This window comes from Amia ocellicauda, unplaced genomic scaffold (genome assembly GCF_036373705.1).
Source record: "Amia ocellicauda isolate fAmiCal2 unplaced genomic scaffold, fAmiCal2.hap1 HAP1_SCAFFOLD_62, whole genome shotgun sequence".
Classification (NCBI taxonomy): Eukaryota; Metazoa; Chordata; class Actinopteri; order Amiiformes; family Amiidae; genus Amia; species Amia ocellicauda.
This window is the reverse complement of record NW_027102992.1, coordinates 454,812-466,019: the sequence shown is the minus strand read 5'-3', so window position 1 is coordinate 466,019 and position 11,208 is coordinate 454,812. Positions and strand designations below refer to the sequence as shown.

At 40.9% G+C, this 11,208-nt stretch overlaps 1 non-coding gene across 1 annotated transcript; it reads left to right on the top strand.

Moving 5' to 3' along the window:
- Positions 1 to 401: 401 nt before the first annotated feature.
- On the top strand, positions 402 to 516 carry LOC136739942 (U5 spliceosomal RNA). Its single transcript, XR_010813015.1, has one exon. It is a non-coding gene; the product is annotated as a U5 spliceosomal RNA (small nuclear RNA).
- Positions 517 to 11,208: the final 10,692 nt, after the last annotated feature.

The window sequence follows — 11,208 nt, the reverse complement described above, 5'->3', positions numbered from 1 at the left end:
TGTTTGAAAATGCAGGGACGTCACTGGAAAAGATGATGTCTGGATGGCAGCATATGTTGCTCCAAAATGTGTACATCTCTTCTGCAAAAATGGTGCCCTCACAGATGTGCGAGTTACATGACAGACAGACAGACAGACACTCACACACACTGTCACACCCACACACACACTTTCACAGAGAGACATATACACACACACACACACACACACACACACACACTTTCACACAGAGACAGGCACACACACACACACACACACACACACACATACATACATACATATGGAAAAGAAACAATACTTTTATAAATCACAATAAGATGTAATAAAGTACAGAAAAACTAAATGTAAGAAAATGTGATCTTTAATACACACAAATATGTATGGCTGGTCGGATGCGTCTTGGACTCGGGTTCCTCTTCATTACGTATAACGCTTTTGCCTTTTGCTAAAGCTTTCCGTGGAGGGGATCGTGGGTGAGTTTGTACCATTCTTGGGGGGCTCTGCCTTGTTGGGGCGGAGCTGTGATCCAGGTGAACAGCAGATCGGGCATAGGTGGGCATGTGGGCAGAGGAGTAGGAAGGCCGGTCAAGCAAATAAGCTTGCTAAGGTACGCAGCAGCAGCAAGCAGCCCCCCCATCCAGCCAGCCAGCCAGTCTGGCTGGCAGTGACTGAGTGGTTGACAGACGGCAAGCAACGGAATGTACGTGCTCTGTGATGTCATAGCAGTCAGCTGAGAGAGGCTCGTGATGTCATCGCTGAGCTGGCTGGCTGGCTGGCTCTGTGTGTGTGTGTGTCTGTGTCTGTCTGTTTTTCTGTTTGTCAGTCTGTCTGTCTGTCTCTCTCTCTCTCTCTCTCTCTCAATCTCCCTCTCAATTCAATTCATTTGTATTGTCAAAGCAATTGGACATACATACATACATACATACATATATGTAGCGTAAGGTACACTTATACATTTCAATTAAAGAAGTGAATTCATAGTATCACCTTATCACGAATCCTGGAGTCTTGTAGAACTCAATTTCTGTAATAATTGGACGCAGACACCAATTCCAAAGATATAAATTGTCAAATTTATTTAAAAACAAAGACTAAATGTAGCACTACACTAATTATACAAAAGGGAAAAACTAATTAAAATTCAACTCTAGATCAACAAATCAAAGACAAATCACTTCCGTGACCAAATCAAAGACCATGGGATCCCATAGGATAACACACAAATCGTTAAACAAAAAAGGTTATAAACACATTGACTACAATACTGGTTAGTAATTCTAGGAATCACTAAGAAACAGTTGAAAGTGCTAAACTGATGGGATATGTAGTACTTTATACTCGAGTGGTCTATGCGATTACACCCTGTTGGTGTTATTAAGAACGCCAAGTACCAGAATGCAGAGCGGGACTGATTTTTGTGCCGTGACTTGTCGGGGGAAAAAGGCGCAGAAAAAACGGACGAGAAGGTGAAGGTAGTATGGCGGTGATGCACGCGTTGGTGAAGTGGGAAAGCGGGGTCGACAAAGACTCTTACAGCGTGATTCCCACTGCTTGCTTTCGCAATTTTGATTTATTCAGCATTGCTGATGATGACGAAGAGACGATTTGAAACTTCAGAGCAGAGTGGAGAGACACGAACAAACCTCCAAAAGGTGGATGGCCTGTCCATGAAGCGCAGATCATTATGACTGGTAACAATGTTTATTTAAAAAAAAAACATTAAAGTCTTTACATGCTATTTGATATATACAATCACAGTATATTTGAAATGAATGTTTAAGTTATTAATGTGTTGTACTTCTAACATACTCTCATAACATGGTAGGTGGTGGTGAGGGCGCTAAAAACTCGTCATACTTGACTGGCATTTGTAAGAACGATTTATTGTGTGTTGTGCTTTACAATAAAATCCCCCAAATCACAAAATAAATTAAACCAGATATAATTTAACTTCAGTTTTGATTCAGTGTTGGCTGTTCATCTTAATTTGTATGGTCAAAGCACAGTATTTTTATGACAAATAAATATAATCCCCAAATATCTGTGGACATAATGCAGGGTTTTATTTATTTTATTTTTATTTTAGGAAAAGAAGGCGAACTAAGAAGAAAACTTAATGACCTAACAAAAATGCCCTGTCCTAAAATGAAGAGAGTACCTAAACCAAACAAAAAACTTCAAATTTCAGATGATAGTGACCTTGATGAACCACAGTTACCGGTGAGATAATTACTGCAAATATAAAATAAATGTATTGCAGGATTGTTTTTTTTTAATCATATTCATATATATATATATATATATTTTCATTTTAAACTCTCTTCCTCTCTGAATACAGCACAAAATAAGAAAGAAAACCGATGGAGCTTCAAGAATTAGATCCCGTCATATTCTACAGACATTTAAAGAGTCCAGTGAAGTTGAGCTACAGCAAAAAGTTAAGCAGCTCGAAAAGGAAAACACAAGACTTAAAAATGAAAACCAATGTCTTCGAAACCGTATGGTTGATGGTAAGTTTTTTTATTTATAGCAAATAATTCCTTACCTTGATAAATGTTATTCTTCAGTAATTTAGATTCCAGAGTAATGTATTATAGTTGATCATACTGAAGTAATCTAGAACCACAATACAGACTCTTAATGTGCACTGTCTAATAGTTTAATAATACTGATTATTAAATAAAGTTTTTCAACATAACTTCATAATCCTACATTAATGACTATATGCATTACATTAGACCTGGTAATTCTTGTATTTTATCTTTTTTATTTTTTTTGTAGCTAATGTTAATGACCCACAAAAAGGTCAGTTTGCCAATAACATAGAGCAAGTCTCTCAAGTATAATTGCAGGCATTGATGGTTTTGTTTTCACTTTGTATTAAATATATTACTAGAAATGATTATCATTTAATACTAAGGTTTTTTTCTCCAGAGATTCCAGACCTTTTGGACAATCTGAAAAAAATTGTAACAAAAGCCACATTTATCAGCAATGAAGACAAAAGTGTGTCACCATCAAGTGGTTCTGACAGCCCCACAGCAAATTGTTCTGAATCTGACAAAGAATCACCAAAACAGGTATAACACTCTTGGTCTACAATATTACAAAGACAAGGTAAAAATATATATATTGAAAACAAATATTGGTTGTAAACAATCTAATGATGCTACATTATCAGTTATATTCATAGTTAAAGTTGATAATAAGAATGTAATTGAATTATGGGTGTCACAGATTCACTGACTTTATTATGTCTGTAAATTAATAAACTTAGAATTGAGACATACTGTGGTCTTTAATAACACATTTCTGTAACAAAATCACAGCCTTACTGATAATGTATTCCACTTAACATAATATAAGAATAGTTTGGGGATAAACTTGTTTTTTATTTACCATTGTCTTTTAGGTGGAAATATTCCCAGGCACTGGAGTTTACATTGACAAACTGTCCTGGATCCTTGCAGAGAGGTGCAGCACGAATACGTCATATGCAAGAACCCTGACGGTTGCTGTCTTTGACTTTCCAACATTATTAAAGAGCAATCTTCGTGGTGGTGGCAGCAAGAGAGATCCAACTTCGGAGAAAAAGACACCTCTGGATCGCTTAAAGGTGGAAGCCATATATGGTATGTAAATGCTGTTGTACAAAATTTCTAACTCTCCTTTTTAACTGTATAGAACACAAAGGGTTAGCATTTGAAATGTTCCTTTGGCCTTTGTTTTAGTTTCAGAGACTAGAGTTAATTTATTAATAAATAATAATACCTTACATGTAGCAGCTGGAAAGATCCCAAAGTGCTCTACAGACTCACTTCACCCACCACCCTCTGGGGTGCAGCCATTTTGTACCAGCAGATTACTACACAGCAGTAAAGGTGGAGTCATAACAAATTTGTTAGACCTGATTGAGGGAAGCCTGACTTAGAATTCAGCCACGTCACTCTTTCAACAACACCTTGTAAATCACCTTGGATTAATGCTTCAGACATATTAATACATAATAATAATGAATAGTGCCATGGGATCCTTGACAATATAAACTTTCATGTCTCATTTAAATTTGACTTTTGAGCAAATACTTCACATTTCAGTCCAGTTGTGCCACATCAATGTAATGCTTAAGCAAGGTATTAATGGAGAAAAGACTGCCTTTGCATAGCTGCTTCGCCAAGTACAGATTTTACTATGAACTAGTGTAAGACAAGTTTAAGAGCATACACCAAAACATTTAAATACACCCACACACAAAAATGTTGATTTACTGTGGCAATATGTAACTAATGAACCCTTCTCAAAGATATGTGGTATGTTTATTAAAAGATTTTTATATATCTATGTGCAAGTCATTAAATCTATGTGATACATGTTTTTTAGGGGCTACCTCGAAAAAATTGCCCAGTACCCCAAAGAGTGTAATTGGTGGTGCAATTAACAGCAAGATAAATGAACTACGACACAGAATGAAACCAGAGTGAAGATTTGAAGAACCAGATCTGTATTTTTTGTTTTGTTTTCAACAGGGTTGGGGTCAATTCCAATTCAATTTTTAATTCCCTTTTCAATTCAATTCCAATAAAGAATATTCTGTGAATGCAAAAAGTAATTGCAATTTTGAATTGATTTGTAGGAGGAATTGGAATTGAAAAACAGGAATTGACCCCAACCATGGTTTTCAGTGAGTGTTGTACAAATTGATAGGTCAGGGTTTCTGTAAAAACTTAATAGAGGCCAGCAGGCGTGCACGATCTGGGAAAAACTGCTCCACTACAACAGACCTCTTTCCCTTCGTTTTCTCTAAAAACCTCCTGATATCCTTCACTGCAGCTCTGACTCACCGAGGACGAGGAGGCGAGAGAGGAATCCGTGAAGCCGCCCTCACTGTCACTCCGAGCCGCGATGCTCCAGCGTGTAGCCGGACCTTTCCCCACCAAGCCGCTCGCTACCCCAGCTTCACTACTGTGCCACCACTTCTTTTACTGCCACTATTTACCAACACCGTCCGTGCTCCCTCCCAGCACCTTCTTAGTGCGTTTTTTCCACCCGGCGCCTCGGCTTGTACCGCCGAGCCTGGCCCTGCCTCCTCCTCGGCTACACCCTGTGTGTCTGTCTGCCCGTCTGCTGGCTGCTGAGGTTGTTCCTCGTCACTAACCAGCGCCCCGTGCACCGCCTCAACACCATCTCCCCCCGGCGTCTCGGTCGTCACTATCCCCCGCTGCCTCGACCCCGTCCCCCAGCTGTGCGTCATCGCCTCCGGGCAGCTCTTCCCCCGTCACGGCATCAGTGGTACCATCGGTCCGACCGGCGACTGTCTCCTCCGCCGGGGCTCGATCTCTGTCTGCCCGCTGCATCTGTGGCTGCGGGCCGGTGTCTCTATTCCTCCCCGCGTCGCCCCGCTCCTCCTCCCGCTCCCTGTCCTGCTCGGGACAGTTCCTCACGACATGCCCCTCGCTCCCACACCTGAAACACTTCATGGACTCCGAAGTAGCGAACACGACGTAGTCGGTATTGTCGATCTTAAATTTAAAAATGACATTAAGATCCTCATTGATGTTATTGAGGATCATATACAGCTGCCTTCGGAAGGACACGACGTGTTTCAGTTGCGGGGCTTTGCAGCCCAGCGGGACCCTCTTAATGCCGGACATCAGCTGCCCGAGCCGGTGCGGATGAACGGAGGGACGTTAGACAGCGTTACCTTCCGGGCAGGAGCAGCGAGCGGCAACACCGGGGTGAAAGTGTCGTCTAACACTGTGCCATTAGCCACTAGCTGATTGAGCAGATCAGTGGTTTTTAAGAAGATAACAATGGCAGCAGACTTGATATTTTCACACCCTGCTACCTCCCCAACCGCTAACACACACTGCTCTAGGGGGCAGAACTGCACCGGAGCGATCTTGACTCCATGGCGTCGGGTCAGTTTTTCAAAAGACGCATTCAGGGGGTCCGACCCCCCGACCCGGGAAGAACTACCGGTACTCCCCCCTCCCCTCCCCTGTTCCCCCACAATAAGAAAAGCACTGAAAACAGAAGACAAAATAAACAAACTGAAAAAAGTAAAGCAACAAAAAAACGCAGCCAAAGGACAGAGCTCTCAGCAGCACTCCCGCTCACTGCAGACCCCTCCCACACACTCCCAGCTGAGAGAGAGAGAGAGAGAGAGAGAGAGAGTTAGTGTCTGTCTGTCTCTCTCTCTCTGTAGATGCATCATAGGGAACATATGTAACAATCTCTCTTTTTGTTTACCAAAAATGAGAATGAACGTATTTCAAGTGGGTGTTGCCTTGGTTGGAAACGTTTTAAGATTATTTATGAAGTGTAAAGTGGATTTGTCTCAGTTCTCCGTAGTTTTCAATGTATGTGCCATTCAGTAGCGTTCATGTTACAGATGTGCCCTATGCAGTGGTAGGGTCAATAAAATGTCAGTAAAACTTTATTTTAGCAATTATGGAGGGGAAGAACTGCAAATAGAGGGTCCCCACTAATTATCTAACTTACCAACAACGTTTCAAATTAGGTCTTGCGAAGCTGCCAAATAATGCTGTATAATCGTATGTGTCTTCATACACCGGCTGCTATAGTCTGATAGCTTTGATTATATATATATATATTTTCTCGTGAACCACAAATGCTATTTGCTTGATTTTTACAGAGTATGTTATAAATACCATTGTTATGAAGCCTGACAAATTGTATGCTGTAATTATGAATATTTTCAAATCATTTGTTTGTTTTTCCTAACATGTTACAAATGTTCCCTATGTGAAAGATGCATTATATCTTAATAACGTCTAAACCATTAAAGATATACAGATTATTATTTTCGGTAAAGTTATAACACATTGCTATTAACTATGTGTGTCAGTAAAAGTTTAAAAAATCCTAACAATTTTTTATTGATCCTGCAAAATAAGTGTTTAGGGAACATTTGTAACATAGTTAGGGTTAGCCACTGGGTAAGGGTTACATCTTCAGCAGTAAGTTTATTCATGTTAATTATTCTCATCAATGTTAAAGAACAATAAGTTCTATCATGTGTGTCGATAAAATGCTGATATTCCATAACGTTTGCTTGTGTATTCTGCAAAACACATATTTAGGGAACATTTGTAACATTAGGGTTACGATTTGCCATAGACGCGGAATGAGTTTGATTGTGATGTTAAATGGGGTTTAAAGACGCAGTCGCCTCAGTGCTGATTACTATTGCTGTGTTTCTCCACTTCTACTCCATGCTTGGGAACGCCCACATCCAGTGACGTCAAAACCGGTGGAAAAGCGGGCCGGTTCAAAAAAGATCAGCTGGATCCCAGGCCGAGCAGCAGCTCCGGCTCCAGCACCGGCACCATGTCGCTGGAAAAGCGCTAAGTGAGCTCACAGTGAGCTCAGTGTAATGTCTGCTCTGGTGAGCTCACAGTGTGACCTAGTCGTGAGTTCACGTCTTCACTGGGTAGTCCTTGACAACTTAATTGACTCAATTCTTGGGCTTAATTGGTCAAAATGACCATTGGTTGAAGGTACTCAGGGACTGATGTGTAGAGAGACTTATTAAACCTGCAGGATTGTGGTTTTCCCAGAACAGAATTAACCAGTGTAGCGTTATGTTGGGTGTATTCTGATAAGAGCATTTTAGCTCTGAGCTGAAGCACTGATCTAAAGAAGACCTCTCCCCCCCAAATTTATCAGATTTCCTTAACTCATCAGCATGTGAACTGGTTTACATCAAAGTGACAGTCTTGGGAGGATGGCACCAAGAATGGGCCAAATAGCTTGGAATCCCTGCTGTGAGATGTCTGGGGAAGGGGGCCTGTAGGAAATAAAAACTCTTTGAAATGGACGAGAGCCGAAATCCCGACACAGAGCTACGAACCCGTGCCAACCGGCATTTCCAAAAGATGGCATGGATTGACATCAGTCATAAATCAAGCCCCCCTTAATCGTTTGACTTAATGACTTAAATGACTTAATCGTTTCTCCAGATAGGCAGGAATTGTTTCTGTTAACGAGCGATTGACACTAGGTAAATGACGACCGTGGGATCGCATCTTCCTAGTGCACATCAAAGACGGACATCTGCTTTGGATCCATCACCTCTTCACGGGAGGACAGATCATAAAACGGACCCGGACCTGTATCTTCTGATTGGATGAACGGCCATAAGATGTTACGTCATTTTCCTATAAAGCTGCACTCATGTTGGTAAACATTAAGTTCTCACTGAAGGAATTATTCCTGACGTGGGGCTTCCGAGCGGCTCGATTAAAGTTCTATTTGCTTTATCTCCATGATTTCTCCACTTATTTCCCACACGGTTCTACACCATATAATCACAGTTTAAACGATATTAAATCAAATCGCAGCCAATCAGCTTTTCTTCATTTTGAAATCATTTAATGAGAGCATTACATTTATTTTGGTAAGACTAAATTAGAATGCATATTTCCTGTAACCAACTAAACACATTTATACATTTTGCTACAAGTAAGACTAAAAATAGATCATGTAGTACTGTATACCCGCTGCTACAGCCATCACTGTGATTCTCTCTCCGTCACAAGAGGCACGTCATCAGGGGCCCAGTTGATAAGGACAGTACAGGAACCTAAAACATGCACTGCAGCAGTCACATGATTCACAGCAAAAAAAATGTTACAATACAGCTTCATGTGAAACCCTCAAAACCCAGCACAGAAGACTGGTGAATAATCATGTACTGGCACTAGGAAACACATGAAAACAAAAAACAATAAGCTCGTACCTTATCCATATTAAGATCTCTTTGTAGTGGCCTTACATAGATCATGGCAGAGCCAATGTGGATTTCTGGGTCCCTTCAATATTTCATGAGTACCCCTCATCAGGGCAAGGAATAACATCCAAGATCCTGAAATCTTCATGAGTTCAAATCCAGCCCCTCACTCAGTTTAGGATACGATTCCAAGAACTGATTTCTGAATCCTTCACAACTGCGCTCACATCCTGACATGAAATACAACTCAAATGTGAATCTAATGAACATCTTACTCACTAATAGACAACCTTGGATTCACAATAGGTTTCTATTCTTTTCATTTGTATAGCATGTGCACGTAGAACAAGCGAATGGATCACAAACGGGCAAATATTCCCGATCTGAATTCCACACATTTCATTAGGAGAGGCATCTGAAAGGATTTGGGGAGCTTTCAAATTGTAATAGTTGATGATATTTCAGTAGCACAGGACAGTGCTTTAATAAAACGTCTAATATATCCAAGGTACATATAACATTACATGTCACTCATATAGCTGTCTTGTTTTCCCAATGTTTCTTGTGCTGTGCAGTATATGTACAACTAAATAACACTTTATAAGATCTGTCTTCTAGTTGTTTTACGGTGCTGCTCCGGTTGCGCTGCGGGTTAAACGCCCAGAGCATCAGAGCGGCGGCGTCGGAGCAGCACTGGGCCCCCAAACAGCGCGGCTCGAAACCTACATAGAGCCAAACATTTTAACCTTTTGACTTGTCCATTATAACCTCAATTAAATCATTAATATCATATATAACTCTTTTAATAATCATTATTGTAATCATCGCTTCACTGCACCGGCTCTTTTCATGCTGTATTACAGCAGTGCTCTGTTCACACAATCTCTCTCTCTCTCTCTCAATTCAATTCAATTCAATTCAAGGGTGCTTTATTAGCATGACAAACAGTTTCGTAGTGTTGCCAAAGCAGTTAATATTATATACATAAATTGAAAAATAATAAAAGGTAAGAAAAATAATGTATAAATAAAATCTTAATAGACATGTACATTTACTTTATTTATACTTAACAAGTTTACAGCTGGTGCTCCTGTATGTTTTCACAGTGAGCCCCTCAGGCTGTGGCAGGCGGCTACATATTGGGCGGCCAGGGGGGCAGTGTGTCCCTCCCCCAGGAGGATAGCTATTTGTTTTTCATGTATCAATTCAGAAAATGATTTTACAATATTTATGAATTTATTAAAGAATGTGTCCCTTATTTTGGCATATTTATTGCAGTGGAGGAGGAAGTGCATCTCTGTCTGGACCTCTCCTGTCTCGCAGTGACCACAGCGCCGCTCCTCTCTGGGCAGCCAGCTCTGCCTGTGTCGGCCTGTCTCTATGGCCAGGCTGTGGTCACTGAGCCTGTACTTGGTCAGGATGCGTCTCTGCTTCGTATCTCTGACAGTGAAGAGATACTCTGTCAGGGTGTTTTCTCTGTTTAGGGCCCGATAGCAATCCAGTTTACTTTGGGAATTTGGTTTCATTGTTCCAATGTTCCAGATAGGAGGTTTTGATTATCTTTATGATTTGGTTGACTCTAATTGGGGGCAGGTAAGCAGTGCTGACCTGAAGCTGGTCTCTGTTCGCAGTATTAGCGGGGGTCAGTGCCGTGAGCTTCAGGGCCAGCTGACTCAGGGGACTCTTTTCAGGGCTGAACTCTTGGGTTTGGAGGACCTTGTACTGCAGTGAGTCTGACTCACTTTTCTTCAGGTGCACCAGAATTGCAGTGCTCTTTTCTTTATATTAATGAGAGTTGGGTAGCGGCCTTATTCTGCCCTGCATGCGTGGTTTGGTGTGTTCTTCTTCTGATTGTGTAGAAAGCTCTTCTTGTTTTGTCTTTGAGTGCCTTCACTGCCAGGTTAAAGTCAGGGGTGCTGAGGACCATGTTGAACAATTTAAGCTCAGCCTCCTGCAGTTGTGCGCTGCTGTGTTTGAGCATCTCAGTGCTGATGCTGTCCGGGATGCAGGCTTTTCTGGGTGGAAGTGCCTGGAGCTTTTTAGATATTTCCTGTAGGGTGATTGGAGCATCAGTTGGGTTTTGATTATTTTTAATTGATTGTTCGAGTAATTTCAGTTTTTCCCTGGGTTCAATTTGTTTGTGTGTCAGATCATTTTGTTGGATATCTTTATAAAGCTTTTCAAAGTATTTTTTCCAAATGGTTCCATTTTGTATTGCCAATTCTTGTTGTTTTGTTGAATTTAAATTGTTCCACATTTCCCAGAACTGGATGTTTTTGATTGGATAGGTGCCTTAAATTTGTTCGTATTGATTTACACTCATCATCAAACCATGTCTGTGTGTGTGTGTGATTCTGGTTTATCTTTTTCTTTGTCTTTTTAAGATTTGCCATTGTGGCTGCAATTTGAAATATTTGATTGATATCATTTATGGCCAGATTTAGTCCTGAGATGTC